The following is a 22,259-nucleotide window of genomic DNA, read 5'->3' on the forward strand; positions in this document are numbered from 1 at the left end:
CTCGCCAAACACAGCACCCGGCAGTCACTTCCTCTGGATGCTTCTCTTCGTGATTTTTTGTGAGTGAGCTTTGTTCCTAACACTATAGGAACGACTTGGTGAGATGTGATATGTGAGGATTATAATGCACCGAGAGGGTATGACTAATTGCAATGACAGGGCAGAGCTGGTGGATTCATTGCAGAGAAATTAAATAGCACATTCCACACCACTGTCTGATCAGCTGTCGGCAAGGGAGGAAGGCGCATACAATGGGAAAGAAAGGCCAGGCTCCAGAGACAACACCCAGATCCCCTCCTCAGCCAATCACCCATTCATACCGATAATTATACCAGGGTATGTATGCCAGAAGAAGCCGAGCTGACATAATGGCCATTGGTGATTGATTAGTGAAATAAAAGAAAAAATGCGGGAGCAAAGACAAGCAAAAGCATCTCCTTGGGGCAGGTATTCTTCGTGCTGCGCTGAATCTAGCATGTTTTTGTCCTCGTCCACCATTCTAAATTGATTTTAAGTAAAACTTCATTAATTCTCACAAGTCTCAAACTAAAGCGAAAGCTGCAATTTCCAGTGACAATGCATAGAAAAACATTACGTGCTTTACTAGGAAAAGCATTGTCTCTGAAGCTAAGTCATAAGAGGTGAATTAACTTACTCACAGTCACTGGAAGAGGTGGATACCATTTCCTAAATCATACCTACGGGAACGGACTGCAGCCTCCATCAGCCCTGCTGCTTCTGACACCCCAAGTTGTACCTGAGCAAAACCCGAAGGATTATTTCAAGTTATTGCGTAACAGAACTTGGAGGTTAATAGCTTCCAGGCTGTGGCTCTAAATAGAAAACAAGAATGATGCTGGGTAAATTAAGAGTGGAGACCAATTTGGCAGCTGTTCCCCCTTTCTCTACGGAGTACACAACTGGCAGTCAAAAAAGAGCTGTGAGTAGAGCTGTTGCTGGGTGCTAACAGAAAGGGGATCATTGTTTACAACAAAGCCTCACACGCAGTTGGAAAACATTTAAAATGAGAATGATATTGCAATGTTTTTGCCTACAGTGGAAAGGAAAGTGAAGAAAAATTCAAGTATAAGTAATTTACGGAGAAAACCTATTTAAGCTTAACCTGAATTGTTAGCAAATCTGCATTAAATTTGGCAAACACAATCCGTTGCCAGTTACAGCGTTGAGGGGTTGCCACGCTCCAGTTAGCAGAAAAATACAGATAGGTGGAGTAGCAGCATCCTGCCCAAAACCGTTCGGGTCCAAGGGGGCTGCTAGCTGCAAATCAGCTCCGTCCCTGCGGGCTGTGTATCTTTTTTCACCGTACGCTGCTTCTGCTCTGCCCACAGGCCGGTTCTGGAGGCAAAACTCCACTAAGCAAACAATCACAGATCACATACTCCTAGAGCTCTTGATGTAAAGCCTGCTGACAACATTCAGCACTGCCTCCATCTCAGGGAGTAACGTGGCTGGAGAAAATGGAAAAATTATTCTCTTCTATGTAAAGAAAAGGTCCAGAGGCCAGGGTGTGGGGCTGGGAAGATGAAAGCTCCTTTCTTGGTTCTGCCAGGGGCCAGAAGTGCTGTGCAAGGTGCCTTGCTTCTCTGTGCTGCGTTTCCCCCAAACGCAGGACGTGATCGTCACTTTGACATCTTAGGGTTCCTCAGCAGCTGTGGATGAAAAGTGCAGCACTGCTATCTGTACATAAACATCGTTGTTTTGACTTGGTGACAGTTATGAAATGTTCTCCAAACTCTTTCTCCTTTTCCATTATTTTATCTGCAGAAATGAGGCTTTAAAAGGGAGTTGATGTACATGTTTTTGATGTACCATGAGAGCTTCATTTCTTATAGAAGACAACCTCAGTCTCACGGTAACTTTTCCCTTCCTGTATAAGGCGTAAAAAAAAAAAAAAGGAGGGGGGGAGGAATTAAATATTTAAACCTCTCAGGCTCCTTTTCTGTGCAGTGATACTAAGGCATGCAAACCTAGACTCTACCTAATGGCATGCTATTTTTAAAATGCACTGGTGGATGGCATTGCAGTAACTGGATCCTAATTGGTGCAAATGGATGTGTTCGCATTAGCCGGGTGGAGCGGTGCCAGGGCTGGCTCTGTTTAGAAGGATGCACCTCTGTCTCTCAAGACGAACAGAACATCTTCCTGTGCCCAGAAGCAGATGACAAAGCACAGACTTCTCCTTTTTGAAATCAGCAGCTGAAGTCCAGTGGAGTTAAAGGAGAGCCAGATTGTACCCAGATGTGCACTGAAAGCTGGAAGTGGAGAGGGGCTTCACTCACCCTCACACCCTTGCCACGTGGCAGCAAGAAGAGGGCTGTAGGCCCAAAAGCAGAGCTGTGAGGCGCAGAGCCGCGGCGTGCCGGCCTTCTGGCCCAGCTGCAGCAGAAGTCAGCAGGCACCCTGGGTTCCTCCGCAGCTCCCAGAGCTTGCGCTCTGCTGCTTCCAGTCCAAGTCCCTGGTGCTGCTAGGACTTCTAATCTGGGTGACCCCTAGGTGGATGGCAGGGATTTTTTGGAACTGCCGTTGTCAGAGGCAGCGTTAAAGCGAGAGGCACGGGAAAAAACAGAGCTCAGAGATGAGGGAACACAAGGAATGGAGACGTTTCTGTGCCGCCTTCTCAAAACAAGACCTAAGAATGAAGCCCAGCTGCCTTTTCTAGAGCACCACAGCAAGGAGCAGGCTGGGGCGAAGGAGGAGGATTATCTAATCAATCTAATTGCTTATGGCCCCCACTACCTGATCAGTGTTTTCTTAAGAGGCATCCTACAGGCTTGAGTGTATTTGGGAAATATCCCAGAGCTTCACCTCTCCCTTCCTGCACAGAAAGCTATTTGGCCATGAAGAGATTTTGGCTTCCCGGAGTCATCTTTCGTCTGCCTGGCTTACAACACAGGGAAGGGAAGAGAAGGGATGTTTTGTTCTGTTCTGTTTTTCCCTCTCCTCCAATGTGACCCCTCCATCATGAGCTTGAAAAGAAAAGGCTGAACTTGTCTACATTTTACTGTCATCTTAGTATTTGGTTTGGTTTGGGTTTTTTTTTTGGTCCTTCCCTTGTTCTCCATACATGTAAATGTAAAAAGGCCAGCCCTGGGGATACAGTAAGGTGACTTTCCATCTTATCACCTGTATGTCATGTTAATTTAAATCATGTAAGAGAAAATCTTATCTAGACAAGTGAAACCTATGGTCTAGATTTTACTCTACCTCCAGTGTAGAAATCTGCATGGATCAGAGCCATTTTACGTGACCAAGTTAGTGTGCAAAGGCTAGAGGATGCTGCCCCATCAGGATGCTGATTCAGCTCTTGCAAGCAAAAACATCTCACGATCAGCTTTTAATAGCATGCAGCAATTTGTTAACATTTTAAAGAACATAATGTCACGTGTTATTTCATTCCACTGCTTTAATTCCTTCAGTAATGAAGGTAGGCTTGTCAGGATGAATTTTTAATATACTGATTTTGGTTGCTTTGCTTTACTTCACGGGCTTTCTGCACCTCTCCGATGCATTGAAAGGACAGCAGTGCACGTTGCTTTTGCTCCTTTACCTGGAAATGGTTGCAGTGACTTGAAAATACGCTCACTTTTCTGATGTATTGTGAAAGCTCACCGACACAATAGTCTAATATTAAGGCTAATGAACGTGAACCATGTTTTAAAAATCTGTTAACCTGATATATCTATGATGCAATTAGAGGTGATAAGGAGAAAGAAGTTTTGGAACCATTATGTGAAAAACTGATTGTCAGAGGAGCTTAGCGGATGAGCTGCCTTCCGGATCATTTTTCCAAGTTTACATTTTCTTCTGTCCCTGCAGCGCAGACCACAGAATAAAGCAGTCAGCGCCGCTACCAGAAGTATTCCCCTTTTGTTGCCTGCTGCTTTGGTAAGAGCTTGTGAGAAGTGCAGCAGGGAAGACAAACAAGTTATTATCCGGCCTTCTTGGTGCAGACTGCAGAGCGGCTGCGGGACACACCTCTAAAGCCCATCTATTCATAGCCAAACGCCGCCGAATGCATCTGCCGCTGCTAAAACAATTTACCGCCGCGGTGATTCACGAGCTGAGTCGTGCCACATGTTTTGCTGCTTGCATATTTCTGGGAGAACGGAAGGGAAATTCCTGTTTTTAGCAGAGAAGAGAGCTCTCCCTGTACCAGGCTGGAAATGCCTGTTGGCCCCGCTTCCCATGCCTGCTGGGTCTGAGCTTTCTTGACAAATGTGCTCAAAGTTTAGGCAAGCCCAATTTTCCCTGGTCAGGACATTCTTAAACCTCAAGCCCTGAAGTACCGATTGCCAGGCCCACGGGAGCAATTCTTAATACTTAAAACTGTCAAAGCACAAAAAGCTTTAAAAACACCAGCTTTTAAGCACCCAAACCACCTTTGCAGAATGTAGTATAATTTTGGAAACCAGAAACTTGCATCAGCAGAAATTGGGATCAGTTCTGCAGAGCTGGTGATGTAAACCCGAAGCGTCCTCTGTGCCTTGCTGAGGTCTGTGTTTAACATCTAAATATTTAGATCAGGTTTGCCATGGCCTCCTGAGCCTTTTGATGAGAACCGCATGTTGCCAGCATTATTTCTCCTCCTCTCTCCTGAAACAGAAACTTGCAGAGCAATCACAAGAAGAATTTCCACTGGTTTCCATCTGTTTGGGACCCAAAGCCTTGAAAAGGAAATCCTTTGTCATGGTCTATTGCCTGTCATTTCAAAGATCCTGCAGATTTATCTAAATACACCTTTCATTTGTAGATCTGAAAGCATTTCTGGTTTGGTTAAGCTATTTATAATCTACTGTGGAAACAGAGATGTGATCTTTGTACTGTCACTCAGCAAAATACGCGGAAACGCAGGGGTCTGAGAAACCACCATTCATGTTGCCCTGTCTGAAGCTATTTAGAAATAAGTTCAAACTAGTTGTTTAAATTATTTGTGAAGCTACTTACAGCAAAGTCCACATAACATTTTCTATAAGAAATATCTGTGTAGACATCTCCTGGTAAATTGTGTTGTTTGTTTGTTTGTTTGTTTGTTGTGTTTTTAAATTTTAGGTCTTTAAAATAGGATAATATCCATTCTGATAGGTAAGGGGGCTCTTTGGTTAATGCGCTTGTTAGTAGGCTATATTATTAGTTGCATCTATTTGTAGAGCAAACCAGCCCCTGTAGATTTTCTATCATTTGTGAATCAAAGCTGCTTTTGATGAATATTCAAGTAGGGCAAAACCAATTTTCTAGCAGCTACAGTAGAGGCACATTAGGTCGTGCCATAACAGTCAGTAAGGTCAATCAGTTTTATCTTACTGTTCCTATCATTTAACCAAAAGCTGCTACCTCATCTTTATTATTATTATAAGAAGTTTCTCTCTCTCATTCATTGTATTTCCTGAATGTCTCTGTATGACAGAAAAGTGAAGAGCAATCTTGCTTTTCCGAAAGAAATACAGAGATAAAACACGTAGTAAAGAAAGTCCTTCAGGGCTACTCTGCACATCCCTCTTAAAATACACAAATGGCACAGCTGTAACAGCAGAAAAATTGTATTAAAGACAAGCATTAATTGCAAAACTTCATCTCACTTTTTATTTTTTTAATGCTCTCTCCTTCCAAAATTAGATAATTAAGGGTGACTAATGAATACAGGTTTGCTCCTGTATTTCTTAACCGTCCTAACCAGATGCCAGCAGTACCCCAGCCGATACCTGCTGTAATTGCATACCTACTGCATACGTGGTCTGGATACTCTTCGTGAATAATTCGCATTTTGTCAGCAGATTGGCGTGGCTCCATCAGAAAGTTTGGCCTGAACACAAACCATATTGCAACGCCCAAGGAAGCCGAGCGTCCCAGAGAAATGAGTGACCCCAACGCGTGGCACTGCCTCTTGTCCTGGTGTTCTGCAGCAGCTGGAGAGGTGAATTAGGGCTGGCCCAAAAACAAGCTCTAACAACTCTGTGCTCCAACCTGTGGAGAGGGAAGGTGGCAAATCTCTTCTACTGCTTGGATGTGGTGCTGTTTTCTTTGCTCCTTAGTACAGAAATACACTACTCTGAGGAGTATCCCTCTCATCGGAAATCACTGCTTTCCTTTTTCTGAACACCCGTGTATTTTTCTGCACAGCACATCTTCACTGGGCACCTTTACTCTGAAGTCTGCTTTTGTAGGCTGAAAAGGAAGAAATATTGCTGTTGATTATAGCAACAGTTTGCTGGAGTGTAACAAACTGGCCGTGTTTGTGCAGCTGGTCACCTGGTTAGTGGCGTACCTCACATCCCATTTTATTGCTTCAGATCATGCTCCATATGTGCAGGGATAACAAAACGTAATCCCGTATATCTGAGGAACATTTCTGATATCACAGAAGCTCAAGCACTACACGTGGATTACTGATGGCATTGTCTGTTACTGACAGCCTTGTCTATGTAAATGATATTAGGCACTAACAAGGGAAAATGCGTCTGAAATGAAAAACTATGATTATGTTCTTTCTTCATCTGTAAAGTAGTTTAAATAGCATCATTCCAGCCTGAATATGTAATTTGGCATTAAAATCTCATAACAGGATTACCCCATCACTCACAGACCCTGCAAGAGTAATTTTAAAGGAAGTTATTTATATGGAGAAGCCAAGACACTTGCGCTTTTTATGGGCAGATAATGGAGACCGAAGAATGATTTATGCCAAATGGAAACAATTCCTCATAATTGCATGAAGTACTTAATATTCCATCTCCACCCCCGTGAACAGGAAACTGTCTGGGTTTCAATTTATGGTTAATTTGTAATAATCATATATTAAATCTATCAGTTGCACTCTGAAATACAATAAGTATTTTCCCCTGGGAGTTGTCTTCCCAACCTTCACCAACCCTTCACTGTCAGCAGCATTGCTTCCCTTCCTTACATCATGTTTCTCTATTCGATCAGCCTGTAACCAGCAGTGACACATTTAATTCTGCTGATATTTGGCAATGAAATCCCTGCGCCCTCTTCTTGTCTCCCTCTATAGCAGAACACAAATTTCTGAATACGCTGCGTACGCATCCCAGGTAGGGAAAATGCACTTTCTTTGGGCTACGGGCTGGGAAGCAGCAACAGGCATGGTGCAGGGCAGCAAGAGCTGTTTGTTTTCACAATATCCTATGCCGGCAGGATCTGGCTGTAGTGTGAGCAGCAGCGTGGGTGTGCAGGCAGTGGCAGTGCAGGGGGATCCCCACAGCCAAGCACAGCTGGCACCTCTGGCTTGCTGAAGGCACAAATTGCTTGAAGGCAAATTGGGATCTGTTCCCTATCCGGCACAGGTGTCAGGGGAATCATCTCAAAATTGGATTATGTTAAGGTGGCGTGTTCGTTTTTTGAAGCTCAGTCAGGATTTTGGCTTGAGCTCTGAATAAAACCCCATAGCCTTTAATGTAGGGGGAAGGCTTGAATTCTTGACTCTCCCCTCCAGCAGACCTTGACATTAACCAGCTTCCCCACCACCTCTTCCTACCGCTATAATTACAACCTGCAAGAGCTGGCAGAGTGCATGTGCCCAAGAGGGCAAGAAGCTGATTTTTGAGGCTGCAAGAATGCAAATAGCCAGAAATATCAAAGCTGGAAATGCACTGCTTAGGTTGATCATTAGGGAGAAGAAAATGCGCAGGCTGACAGTGAGGCTTATGGGTTTCTTTTCATAATTTTCACGAGAAGAAAAAAAAAAAAAGGGAAGATTTTTTTTTCAGTTAGAGGGAAAATTAAAAGCCCTGGAAACTACGCAGAAGGAAACAGCTCTGCCTTGACCTCAGGCTGACACAAGAGGCTTCCTTTGCAGTGAAACACACTGGATATTCATGCAGTCTCTGCATAAGACTCTGTGTTTATTGCAAGCAAAGAGATACGAGCACGGAGCCTGCACGTGGCAAGTCTGGAAAAATCCCGTGTGGATGCTTTGTGAGAAGCCAAGTGGCTGCCAACCTACTGCCGGTGCGTGCAGCTGCTTGCAGCGAGGGTGCACCAGCCAAAGAGTTAACAAGGGAGATGTGCAGGGATTTTGGGGGGCAGAAGAGTTCGTCTGGAGGTTTGACCAAAGGCAAGCAGCAGTCCTTCATCCCCAGACGCAAAACCCCAAAGGCCCAGCCACGCTGCGGTCCTGCCCAGCCCTTGCCCGTCTCTGCGTGTCTGGGGCAGAAGGGGCGCGGGGGGCGTAGGACAGCAGCTACGTGTTCCCTCTAGCAGCTGCTGCAAACTTCCTGATCCCATTGACTTGACGAGTCAGATTTAATCAGTCTGCCTAAACCATCCACAGCCCCTGAGGGGTTGTTAAGTCTGGGAAGAAAAAGGGCAGTCCGGCATCGGTGTGTGTTTACAAATAAATCTTGTGCAGCCCGGTGCAAAATGACCAGAGGGTCTGCACCCTTCCCAAAAACAAGATCACCAAGTCCCTCATATACCGTGATTTTTCTGGGTCAGATAAACACAGCCTGAAATCTTAAGGGTTATTTCTGGACAGTCATAGGAAAATCCTGAGAGATAGAGTGTACTCAGTCACAGCCAGATAAGCAATGGGTTTTATCAATGACTTCTTTGTGAGCCCAAAGATACCAAAACATCTGTATTATTTATAATCCCCTGTGGAATGCAACTGGGCTTAGAAATATTTTTCTCTCATCTTTTGATTCTTCCCCAGGAAGATGCTTCCCAGACACTGAAGCTGGTTTTGAGAAGCCCAGCTAACTGCAGGCCAGGGGTCTCTGCTCGTTTCAAGACTTGTCTTAGAAAACACCTGAGGGAACCAACCATTTAAAAAACAGATCGGCTTGGTTTGTCTCGCATTAACCACAGACTGGGAACGGAGCTTTGCGAACCCCGCTGTGCTCGCAGGCGCCCTGTGAAGGCACAGCAGACCCCGAGCCCCCTCCCAAAGCACCCCCGGGCTGTTTTATCACACGAAGCCTCCCGCAGCCCCGCGCTGGGATGGGGCTGGGAGCAGCGTGAGCGTTTTGTGGTGACGTTGTGCAGTAATTCCCAAAAGCGAGTGTGCCAGTAAGTGTCTTATTAAACGCGCACGAGAGACGCAGCTGAATTAAAGAACTCACTGGCAATGTGTACGGACTCGGTAATAATATTCACTGGGAGTCTGGGGGAACTCTTCCCTCCAAGCACAAAGGTATTGGGAAAGGATGACTTGCAGCAGATGTCTGAGCATAGGGAGCAAAGTGCCAGTGTTCCCTGCAGACCGGAGTCCTGCGTCTTCCTTCTGCTCCTTCAGGCAGCTCCTCTGCCCACGGCGCCACAGACAGGCAAGGGATGCATTCGCAATATTGATTACACGGGACGCGGGGCATCAGTTTCAGTGCCTGAATCCAGTAGGAATTTCTCGCTGTGAATAATAACGCGGTTCAGCACGACACCCGCAGCCCTGCCCGGTCCATTCCTCACCCCTCCCTTTGCTATTGCTCTGGCAGCTTTTGCAGCTGGGGCTGATGCAGGCTACGTCCAACTGTTAACGCTATTTCCAAAGGCAGCCGCTCGGCTATGGCTGTTCCTGCGAAGGCAAAAGCCGAACACAAGCCAGAAATACAGCTGTTGTCAGCAGGCTGCCGTTGTGACGAATGAAAACTTAACTTTTCCCGTATGCCGGCCCGTTCTTTCCAGTTGCCCCATCTCCTGTCCTTTGCATTCATCAGCCCTTTCATCCTGCTGCTGTGCTGAGGACGCTGCCTATGGTCAGAAGAGCGCCGGCCCCTCGGAGTTCACATAATAGATGTTGACAGGGAATTGAACACCAAAGGGAGGGGTTCAGCCCTCAGCTGTGGCCCGAGCTGGAGGTTTAATGGTTCAAAGACGGGCTCTGCACAAGGGGAGCATCTGGAAGAAATAACGAGCGGAGGTTTGCGCAGCTGGTTAGCACAGCGGCGCTGGTTGGCATGTTCTGAGCAGGTTGGGCAGTGCACATGCAGTAGGGTAATGTTAAAATTGCCCTCTAATTTTGGCCTGCCCTTCCGAAGTAGAAGTCTACTGGACAACGTGCCCCCTGCTCTGCTCTGAAACCTGCCGTTGGGCTTCAGCTCCTGGCGAGGATTTGTTTGTAATGGTTGGAGCCAGGGTCAACCCTATTATTTCTTTTAGTTATGTATTTACCAAACATATGCAGAAGCAGTTGCTGGAGCAAAAGGTAGGGTTTCTAAATGATGAAAATTGAATTATATGGGCATGCATATGCCGCTAGTAATGTAAGGCACTGGGTTTGTATTAATGCAAAATGTGATATTATAAACTAGTATGTCTATACTTGTACATAGCGTGCATGTACACACGTACATACACTTACATATGGTTTATATACACCAACCATAACTTTGTGACATATCTAACCCTAGATCTGGCAAGGCTGGCCCAGGAATAGAGCAAACAGCAAAGGCACGTAGGAGAAGGCAGGCTCTGTGCAGCAGCAGCTTCTCCAGCTCTGCACCTCTCATGCTCGACCCCTGCAAAACAAAGCTCACGAGGTTTCCAGCTGCCACTTCACGCCTCGCCTTGCTCACCACCTCTGCTGCCCTCTTGGTGGGGAAGCTGGCTACACTTCAGCGTAGATTTCAGCATCTATCCATGATGAATTCATATTTTTCTCCCGTTCTCCAGTCTCTAAATTCTGAGTGATGCTTGCCGGGTGCCCCAGGGCAGCCCTGCGCCCTGGCTGAGCTGCAGCCTGGTGGGGTCCCGGCTCTCAGCCTGCGCTGCGGGCGCTGTCCCACGGGCCTTTCGTCGGCCCACGCGGCATTCCTCTCCCGTGGGAGCGTGTCACCAGCTGTGGGCTGTGGGCTGTATCCTTAGCTAGGTACAGTAGCTGAGCACCGTTAGCATTTACAAAGCGATGCTATTTTACACCAACAGAGTATCTGCATCGTTAAGTCTAAATGCGGGGGGAAGTTGTTTGGTTTGATCCTACAGGCATTGTCTCGCTGTTGATAGCTGTGATCACGGGATGCAGATTGCTATTATTCCCTTCTTGTGGGGAAACTGTGTTTCCAATAAGGAAGTCCCATTGATCCTTACTCCGACCCCGCACATCAGCTGGGTTGTATCCTGCCTGGCGGGCTGTCTCAGCCCTAGTGCCTCTGCGTAGGAAAACATCTGAGGGCACTTCACTGTATTTATTTTCCCCATCTTTTTTGCAGATGCACCCAACCCAAAATGTGATCTCAATTATTTTTGTCATCATCAATGACAGTTGCAATTCATCATCTAGTTTTATTTTCTTGCACATAATAACTTCTATGAAGCAGAAATACACTTCAGCTGCACATCTGTCAGCAAACCACAGTTCCTTATCCAAGTAAACAAAATAACTTTATTTATTCTTACTAACAAAGACGTTTTCTAAAACGTGCTGTAAATATTTAGAATGAGTTGCGATGCTGTGTGATCTTTATGTGCCTCCCAGATATTTCCATCATTATGTTCTACACTAGAGAACCGGATTAAAATACAAGATCTGCGTCCCACTTAGGGAGCAAATAATAGCATCAAAGCCCTTTGTAGATGCACAGAGTAATTGCTCTTAGCACACTTTAGAAGTAAAACCATTTTAGCTTGACTATAATTGCTGTATATGTACTCAAATAAATAATAACCGTGTTAACACAGGAAGGAAAGGCTCTAACAAAGCCCAGCGTGGTGCCCGGGCTGCTTCACGCGAGCTGGAGGCCGGGAGGCTGATGGCTGGGAGGTTAATGGCCATGAGGCTGATGGCCATGCTGGCCGTGCTCGAGCCATGGCCAGGTGAAGCCCCTTCCCCATGAGTAGTGGAGCTCAGACCAGGCATGCCCCAGGCCCCACAGCCTCCCTGGCTCCTGCACGTCCCCACGGTGCATATCCAGCACCGTGCCTGGCCCTTGCGGCCTCTCTTGTGGGCCCACGTGGGAAGGTCGAGCGTGTGGTGACTGTAAGAGGACACCCAAACGGTTATTGCATCAAAACACAGGACTGTGGCAGAGAAAAGACTAGGATAAAGCATAAATACTCAAAACACTTGAAGCGCTGTGCTTAGGTACAAACACAACTGCCATTTATTCTTGACCTCCACTGAAAGGGAAGCGTCGCAGCTGCCGTTACCGACCATGCAGCTTTCTTACATGGGGATATTTGTGTGTTTTGGGAACACAGGCACCACATCACACCATCAAGTAATGCAACACAGTTATTTTTCACTTCTCCTTTCTTCAAATTTGGCAGCTAAACCCACCATCGCACTCAACGGACATAGATTATTTAATTCACCAGTTGTCCATTGGCTGCATTTCAAATATGTGTGAAATAAAGCCAGTGATCAGGAGCTATATTTTATAGTAAAAAGAAAAAATATAAAATAATAACTTTCCTCCCTCACAGTGTTTAAAACCCAGCTATTTCAGCCCAGTGAGTCTGGGACTGAGGCTGACTTCAAAGGTTCCCATTGTCTGAACTGAAATGTAAAATACAGCCAAAGAGAAAAAATAATGACAAATAAGCTGGAGCTTACAAACTTATTCACCATTACGTTGACAGTTTCTCTTTAAATGAAGTGCTGTGGCTTGCATAATCTGGAGCATAGTCAGTAATGAGGCACTAGCAAGTCAGTGCGGGGTTTGTGCTGGTGTTGCAGCGGCAGCGGCCCCAGTAGCACGCAGTGACCCGAGCAGTTTGCATCCTGCACATGGATGGGGTCGAGCCAAATGAGGGAAATCCCTGCTGTGCTCCTATGTCTTCCTCACAGGGCAGGACTTCCCTGCGGCATATCATAGGTTTTGTCCAATATGAGGGTTTTTCACATGCTCGAGTGACTGCTGGTGTTGTCAGAGTTCAAATTTTATTCTTTTTCTTAGATGGGAGTAGAGAGCGACTGCCTGGATGGGGTTTGTGCAGGGCACACAGAGATGAGCCTCTGCAAACAGGGGTGGGATACAGGCACAGGTTAGGACCAGATGGGTTGTTGATGGAGATCTAAGTGTCAAACGGTACGGGTCTGAAGGGGACTGGCAGAAGGGCCTGTGTTGGTTTGGAAGCACACAGTAAGCTAATAGCAAGCACGACAAGGGAGTCCACAAGGAAAATCTTTCTTCTCACACCAAAGAAGTGTTGAGTTCGGCACTGTTTGCGTGGATGACAATGGGAATGGAATAAATTATTAAATGGCTGCTCATTAGATGAGCACTAAACTAGGTACTGAATGTGTCAATGGTATTTTGAGGAGAAAATACAAATACAAAGTGTCATATGAATTAGCTGCCTCCAGCAGGGCTGAGCTGAGCTAGCACAGAGCCTCACTTCTGGCATTTCCTTCAGTCTGAATGTTTATTTTTACAATCTGAGTACCTAGGATGTGTGTACGTGCATATGTGCACAGGCAGAAATATATATGGATTCATTAGTGTATAGATCAATTAGCATTTCTGTAGTGTTATTGCCTAGGCATTGACCCGGTTAATCACCACAACAGCCCTAGGAGGGGAATGTGTATGTCTGTCCATTCTATCCCACAGGTTTTAAATTTTCAACAGCAGCCATGGTGTTGAGAAAGACCTGGTGGGGAGACCCCTGTGAGACCTCACGAGAGGTTTAGGGGCTGCCTGGCCACAGGACCGTGCCCAGCACTCAGCCCCCAGCCCCTGGGTATGGCTTGGGTTGGAAATGCTCGTGAGGTCCCATGCAACCTCCTCCTCTGCCTTCCTGAGCTTGGCAGGACTTGTGAATTACTGTGTGTTATTGTTAAATCTGGGAGCTGTAAAAAGGGGCCTAGGAAGGATCTTGAGGTGTCACCTAATCCCTTCTCCTGGTCCTGGCCAGGTACAAATGTCTATCGATCATCCTCAGCAGGTGTCTGTCTCGCTCACTTTTACAGACCCGTGATGGGATCCACAAGCTCTGTGTCCTCTGCTGCCATCCTTCAATTGCATAATATTCATGTTTTTTTTTTTTTTTTCTAAGTAGCTAATATAAATCCCTCTTGCTGTGAATTAAGCTAATTTCTTCTAGTTTTGTGCTTAGAGGACATGGAAACCAATTGGTAATTGCCTTCGGTAAAGTAACCTGCAAGGATTGTTACAGTCTTTGATCTGTCTTCGCTTTTTTGTATGAAGCAAAGTCAACATTTCCCAACTGTCCTCGTACGTCTTACCTTAGAAATCCATCAGCATTTCCACTGCTCTTTTCTGAACCCCTTTCCTGCTGTCAGTTGTGTGGGTACAGAACAATCACATCCATACAGGTACAGCATTCCTGCTAGTGCTTGGCAGACTGAGCTCTTCCATACATTTTATAGCAATACTGTGCCTGTGCCTGGTTCAAAAGCACTAATGAGCGGTTTATCTCTGTTGCAAAGCTCCCTCCTCCTCTGCCTAGACACTCACAGTCAGTTCTGGTCTCTTCATCTGGCATTTGCTTTTAGGTAAATCTTTGCATATCAGAAGCAGCCCAGCAGAGGGGGTGCAGATCTCCTTTTTAAAGAGGGTTAAGAGATGATTTGCACTGAAATGCATTAATTGCTTTTTATTCTTGCACCACCAAAATTTCACTTTATAAAAAAAATGCTGGAGCTGTAAACATTGCCAGATGGTTGCTATCACCCTACGCCACGCATGTAAGAGTTGATTGAAATATTTGCTTTGCTGATGCTTGGAAACAGTCAGAGAAGCTGAGGTCCCTCGGCAGTGTTTAATCAGTGCTTAATGGGGCAATATTCTCTTTGACCTCTGATAGTGCTGCTTGAGCAAGAATTGCAAAATTCAGCCTTTGGAGAACAGCCGAGCGATAGCACAGGTTCTTATTACCTGTCAAAGCAGTGCAATTTATAAAGCAGGCTGAGAGCCGAGGTGAGCCAGAGGGACAAAAAGAGATTTTGAGCTTTTCCCAGAGGCAAGGATGTAATTTCAGGTTTTGGATATATTTGTCCCAGAAAAATACTTGCAGCAATAGAGCTCAAGCTCTCAGCTGAAAACAAGTAACTACCAGGCAGAGTTCTCACGGTCAGCTCTTTCACGTGTATGTAAGGGTGGTGAGCCTGGCAGAAGCTGTAACTGTGCTGGTTAATTATCAAGGAAAATAGCCCCTGCAAGGGAAAAGAAAATGTTTGGTGGAGTCAAATAAGTTACTACTAGAATATCGCGAAACTTAAACAGATCTGGATTGTCCTCTCAGTAAACTGGCACATCAGAGAAATTATCCACTGGTGCAACTGAAGAGAGACTTTGGAGCATCAGATAAAATATGTCTGGGCTCTGCATACATCGACAGAGCTCCTGAAGTCCTTGAGATGCTTCCTGGCTAAGTGCTTAGGCTGCGAGCTAAAATAACAGTGGGATAAATGTGAACTTTGTTCGTTCCTCTTAATGGAGAGTTAAGATAACAAGTGGCCCGACTGGACAGGTTCTCAAGTTGACGCTTTTGAAAGGGCAAAAATGTGCTATAACACTGGGCTATGAACTGCAGCAAAACCCCTCCGTGCACTGCAGCTGGAGAGGCTCCTTGTGGCAGTGGGGACACTTCGAACTTTTGTTCTTCGCCCTTTTTTGAAGCTTGTGGTTAAACCACTTGCAATGAACGCGTAGCTCCGGCTGTGCCCAAATTCCCATTGTTGCCCTTTGAGTGTGAAAGGTTCAATAAGGACGAAAAGGAGGGCAGGGTGACAAAGGGGAGGCACGTTCACGAAACCCCAGTCTTGCAGCTAATGCACAAGAGAGCCTCTGAGCCAGGAGATGCCCGGTGTCAGGCCTGGGGGAGGCTGGCCCAGCAGCTGGGCCTCCAGAGGCTGGGAGGGGAGTTGTGGATCTTCCCTTCCACGTGCAGGCCAGCACCGGAGCCTCGGGAGGCTCAGGACTCCTTCTGCAGGGCTGAGGGCCCGGATTAAACCAGGCCGACCCCACGCTGGCAGCGGAAGTGTGGATTTGAGGCTCCACTGGTTTTGAGGCTGCATTCCTTTGAACGGAGGTGATTTTAAAAAAACAGCATCTCTCCCACCTCTGGCATGGAACAAAGGGGACTTGGCACAAAGCAAGAGGAGGTGGGAGGAGAAGTGAGCACTCGGGACAAGCCAGAACGCGGGGCCACCGCCCCCGTCCTGCCGCCCCTTGGCAGGCCCGAGACCAAAGGCAGCCTGTAGCACGTTGGCTTTGCCTCATCTCACACAAATTTCCAAACGCTGTGTCGTAGCAGGACAGCTGCCCTTGTGTCCCCCCATGTCTCCCTCACCCCAAACTCACACCATTGCTGTCCTCAGTCTTACACTGAGAAATCCAACCGGCTGGATCTGCCACGTGTGCTCTGCCCCGGCACAAATAGCTGCAGCGGTGGTTGGATCCTCGGTGCACTCAGCTAGAAAGTGGAGGTGTGTTTGCACAACAAAGAAGTGAACCATAATTGTAGAGCGGGTAAGCGTGTCGGCTTAATCTAGGTAGGAGCGCTGGCAAGAGTGCTGGAGGTGTGACAGTGCGGCTCAAGCAGTGGCCACCCAGCAGGGCAGTGAGCTACTGTCCCCAGGGGAAAAAATAAAGAAAGAAAGAATATCTTAAAAATCTGGTCATCTATTTCCATTTTTAACACCTTATTTTCACAGAAATTTCTGAATGCTCTTTATCAGCCAGAGTCCGAGAGCTCCCTGCACAAGGACTTCGAGGAGTACAGCCCCGGGCATGGCCAGCGGCTCGTGCAGGGCAGGGGTCAGGCCCCCCACCAGACGGAGCAGCCACCGCTCCGACGTTTCAGGGCCCTGCATGGAAAACAGCCATGAAAATGTCCGTCACAATCACCCCTTCTTTCCTAGCGCCAAATCATCGTTCTCTAATGCAAATACAATCTTGTCACGTCACCAGACGCGAGTCCCTTATTAGCCAGGACTGAAGGCTCACACGCCACCCACGCACCGCACACAGCAGAGGGCTTGAAATGCTCCAGGATTCAAACACGTAATAACGAACAGGAGCTGACAGGACTAATGAGTCCACCAACATTTTAAAGCAATTTAGGGTTTGTTTTGTAAGTGCATTTGATACAGGTGGACTTTTTGCTCATTATTTATAATAGTTCCACCATGAAACAGGAATCACAATCTTTCTGCCAGCTAGTAATAGCAGTTTGCACTTTTATGACATCTTCTGCCTGAAGATCTTACAGGACTTTAAGCGCATTAGCTAACTGTGACACCACACCTGTCAGACAGGTAGGTGAAGGGATAAAGCAGCAGCAAACTTCCCCTGGCACTGCAATGCAGCCGCCTTTGGCTGGCGCGGGAGCGGTGGCTCAGGGAAGGAGTGGAAGGAGGGCATCGGATGTGGTGGGGAACGTAAATCCCTGCAGAAGGAGCTGACGAGGGCAGCATGAGATAACCCCTGCTGGGATTTGTTCTCACTGCATTTGGAGAATGACCACAAATGCCATGGAGCCACACTGGCCCCGTGGTGCTTGGTTTGGATTTGGGCTTCTTTCGACATGAATAAGGCTCAAGCTCGCTTTGAAAGGACACTTCCTGAAAAAGGCGTTGTCCCGGCTTACAAAACCCCAAATGAGCACTTTGTAGCTCTCTGTAATATGATGGTCTGAAATACAGAATGCCAAACATAGAGAAAACAAAACAGAAATAAAATTCATACTCATCACTTGGAATCATAAACTATACCCACCACTGCCCCAACAGTTGCTCTACCCTAGCATTTGGTTTCCCTGCACACACATGCTTTGTTTCAGCTTGCCCGATGGATCCTGTGCTCTCAAGCAGCTCACACCAGCGTCGTGTGGTGGTTGCTCTGTGGTGGGGCAGTCCTTGGTGGTTTCGATTTGCTCCACCATTTGCTGCCAGGACCATCGCAATGTGGGCAGGGGGCTTGGGAGGGACTTCTCCGCCAGGCACCAGACCTTCTGGCTGCTTTTCTGAGCTGGGTGTCAGGTTTTCTTCCCACTGTTCTTCCTTTTGGGCAGCTGGTCCAGAATAGCGTGTCCTGGTGGCTACAGACCATCCGACCTCCTAGCCTAATGTGCTCGGTCAATTCGTGCCTGCGCGTTCTCTGTGCCGGCATTGCTCCCAAACACAAGCAGCCCTTCTCTCCTCTCCTGCTCCTCTGCTCTGCCTCTGCTGTCACCTTCCTGAAGTTCTCTCTATTTTTATCCGTTGACCTTGTGTAAGTTACAGCTGAATATTTTCAATGCATTTACAATACCTGCTCATGATATTTTGGAAACTTCCAGGTGTTTTTGGGGAGGGCCAAGCATTATGCCCCCAGTACAGCCCACCTGCAGCTTTGCTGTCCTCACACTGTCACGTCTGCGCCCAGAGCCCACCCCGTGCTGGCTACCTGCCTTTTCCTGTAGCTCCCTTCTTCAAGCAGCATTCTGTTTATTCCCATTGTTTACTTGAAAGTTTGTACTATTAGAAATTCCTTTTTTGCTTTTGAAAATGCAGACAATTTGTCTGAACGTCAGACATTAATTCAGAAGCACCACGGCTGCATTCACACTTTGGGTGCCCCGGGGCCATTTCCTGCCATGCACGGGCTCCCTGCTGGCACCACGGCTCTGCCACCGCAGGTCCTCTCCTCGTCCCCCACAGCAGCCGCAGCCAGCAGACGTGCCGTGGGTGAGCCAAGCACCTCTCTCAGTCCTGCCATTTGGATGGCAGGATGGGTCTGGATTGTTCCCATCCAGGGAAGTAAAAGCATCCCCAACTTGTTAGATCTGGATGAGTTTATTTCAAGTTCCAAGCCAACTTGTTCCCTTCCATCTTGCCTGAGCCATCTGGGGGAGCTGATCAGGGTGGAAATCATGTTTTTCCCCCTGGTGGTCCGAGTTTAACCTGCCTGCATGACCTTGGCTGGCTCCTCATCTGCCCGCATGAGCTTTTGCACCGCAAAATAAGTGCAGCGGTGGGACAAGTGGCCAGGGATAAGGAGAAGGTGGGATGGGTTACACCAGTTTCACCGTCGCATCTCACGTAGGAGAAGTTTGCTGTGGCCGATGTGAGACTTTTCCATGGGCTCTTCATCTGCACCAATATTCAAGGCTGCTTCTTTATTTGCTCCAGATGGGCTGTAATAGTTTCCTATCTTCCTTCTTTGGTCTTTTTATCTTTTATTTCAATCCAAGCAATTTCTGCACTTCTTGCCAAACTATATATTGTACCACATTCTTGCTTTCTTCAGACACAATATCCTCCTTGACCCATGTTGGCAGGTTTCCACCCACCCTGTTGTGTCTATTCCTTCTACAAACTCTTACTTGAACATGAAAAGCAGGAGCAGATGGGACGCTACATCCCCTTCTCTGCCCACCTGGTTGTACACCAAATCTCCTGCGCACAAAGGGACAGAGTCCCACCCCGAAGGCCTGCAGCCTTCCGTGAGGGCAGGATTGAGACCACCGCATTCTCTTTAGCACCCGTCTTGTTGCATACTTCTCTTAAGCATCTCTCCAAAGTGACTCATCTGTTTGCATGTACACCCAGCCTATCTTTCAGGTTGACTCCTGCAGTTGCCTACTTCTGCACGTGCCAAAATTTTTGAATTTCTAAATTGCTTCTGCTCAGCAAGTCAAGACATTGTTTAAGTGTTCTGTATAAGTACACAGGTACACTTCAACACCATCTACTTTAGACCAGGAATTAATTTTATTAGTTCCAATTTCTTGTTTCTCATCTTCAACGGCTAGGGAAAAAATATATATATCTGAGTATTTCTATGTATTTTTTCAATATTTCCAATGTAATCTCTGTATATGTTAGTTCTTTGAGGTAAAGCCAAGGATAGCCTGCATACAGAAATAAATGAAACTCCTACTGATGAAGAATATCTGAAGTACTGATGGTGCTGTCTTGTTGCCTTTTCTCAGCACCTCTGAATGGAGGCAATGCCATGCAACCACAGTCAATTTAACAGATGATGCTGAATTTTGCTTTCAACACATCTGTTTTCTGTTATATTTTAAATTTCTTTTACATGGACAATCCAAAAGAGAAATGAAAAGTGAGCAAATTATTAAAATAGTTGCAAGAAAAAAGAGAGAAACAGTACTCCAGCTAAGTTGAAACTAATTAGACTAATAAATCAAAACTAATTCAAGGAAATCATAATTCTGGGGTAATTTACTATAATGTCAAAGTGAGTGAAAAGATGCATTTGAGTAGTTAACTGGCCCACAGTTTTGTTTTTTATTTTATTTTATTTTATTTTGAGATTAATGATGAGCAAGGAGGAAGAACCTGGATATGTATGAATATTTATGAGCTTGTTCCAGCATAACTTGTCTAATTTAAAATAAATTTGATATCACTGTGGCAAATACTTAATACAGAGCTAGTTACGCTGGGTGAAGATGTATTTAAACTGACTTTTTTGTATAATTGTTTAAAATATATTTACTTTGCACAAGATGAAATGTTCTACCATAGAAGTGGCTTTTTAACCTGGAATAATTTGAGTCTGTAGGCAAGGGAAATATTTTATGTTGCTATCTGAGCAGCTTCAACTCCGTGTTCTATTTTAACACATACTCTTCCTATAATAGAAGTGCAATTTAGATTTGCGTAATTGTTAAATAATACATAAGAGAAGTGAAGGAATTAATGTCTCTGTGGAGTCAGAGCTAAACAGACGCCAGCTAAAAGATGGACTGTTATCTGTAGATTTGCTCTGATGTATCTGAGGCTGTTGTATCCATGGCCCCATCTTAATTTGTCATTCACACTGGAAAGCAGCTAAAGGGTCTGCTGGGAGATCTTTTCATTGCTGTTGTTAAAAAAGGCCATTTTATTTGCAAGACATTTGTCTCTGCCTTGTTTATAACAGCAGGAGGTATGGCTGCACGTCTATCATACTTTAAAGGGCCATTGGTGATAAGATGATCAAAAGAATGCAGGCTCCTTGCAACCACTTGAGTCCAGCAGGCTATATATATCCAGTATGACGAATGGATTTGTCTACTTTTCTTTCATTTTAAGTATACAGTCATTTCCAATAGGACTGTTGGGTACAAACGTTCTGCAGAATATATACAGGGGCTACGGAGTGTTGTTAAGTGAATAATTAACTGACAAGGGTATCAGGAGCAATTTATAAATGATTTATATTCCTCTATCTTTGATGAATCATTAGCAACACATTTTCAAGAGGCTTTGTGGAAATTCTCCACCAGTTTCCACAATGCAGTAATATTATTTTCCTATTAATTTGCTATTAGGTAGAGTTAGGCATACTGGAAATGCCCGTTCTGTAACAACTCATACTAAAGCAATTGGACATTAGACATTGCCTTTTGGTAAGGGTGAAGATCACTTCCATCGATGTATGGAGAACATCGCCTTATGTAGCACTTATCAAATGCTCCCATCATGAAATACATTGGTGTTTCAAGTGGGGATTGAGACAAACCCCCAGCCGTTCTAGATGCTGTGGTTCCCATAAGGCATCCATGGCTGCAGCGCTCCAAGACCAAGTCTTGCCACTTGCATTAAAGATGATTGATGTTCTGCTGATTGCAGGCCACTCTGAGCCTATGTACATATATGGATTCCCTCCCAGGAAGGCTAAGAGTGCCTGGAATAGCCAAGAATCACTGCAGTATTTCCTGCAGAGCTGTGATCTCATTACTACGTAGCTATCTATCCTTATATCACATTTTTTGAATCTCCTTCTGCTGCAGTGAAACCATGAAAAATCTTTAGATGAGTTCAGTGACATGCTAACAAAGGATTCATTACAAATGTTTGTTTTTCTCCTTTAAAAAAATGTGTCTTTACCAGATTTTTGTCTTTCTTTAATGATGATCTCTCCTTTTCCTTTTGAATAGGATATCCTCCAGGGCCTTCAAACACCTCCAGACTGACCGTGCTGGCTTGGCTGTGTACTTTCCAAACCTGCAAAAAAAAGGGAGAAATTATGAGCAAAGTCAAGCTATGATTACATTATTTATTACATTTGTTGCTACTGGCCAATCTACTAAATGAAGCTTTTAAAATGTTATCATTCTCATCTACCCTCTGACCCTACTTTCATCTTCACTCGTAAGGAGGACTGCAAATAACGCTCTCTGACGTTTCATTCAGTCGCCCAACAAGAGGCATTTCAGATGTGCTAGATTCAGCCTTCATATTTAAGGGCATGAATAACTGGAAAATGAATGTCTATTGCTTTACCACATTTCAGCTGTTCATTAGGTGGGGGAGCTGAAATCTGCGATAAGAATCAGCAGGCAGAGCCCAACTGATAAGTATTCTAATCCTGTTGATGGAAGAAGAAAAAGAA

General features: G+C 45.7%; 1 long non-coding RNA gene across 1 annotated transcript; it reads left to right on the forward strand.

The window, feature by feature from the left end:
- The first annotated feature begins 606 nt into the window (after positions 1-606).
- LOC121074096 lies at positions 607-22,078 on the forward strand. Its single transcript, XR_005822119.1, has 4 exons — positions 607-1,084; positions 2,260-2,261; positions 5,790-5,932; positions 21,805-22,078. It is a non-coding gene; the product is annotated as an uncharacterized LOC121074096 (long non-coding RNA).
- The last annotated feature ends 181 nt before the right edge of the window (positions 22,079-22,259 follow it).

The sequence above is a fragment of the Cygnus olor genome, chromosome 8 (genome assembly GCF_009769625.2).
Source record: "Cygnus olor isolate bCygOlo1 chromosome 8, bCygOlo1.pri.v2, whole genome shotgun sequence".
Classification (NCBI taxonomy): domain Eukaryota; kingdom Metazoa; phylum Chordata; class Aves; order Anseriformes; family Anatidae; genus Cygnus; species Cygnus olor.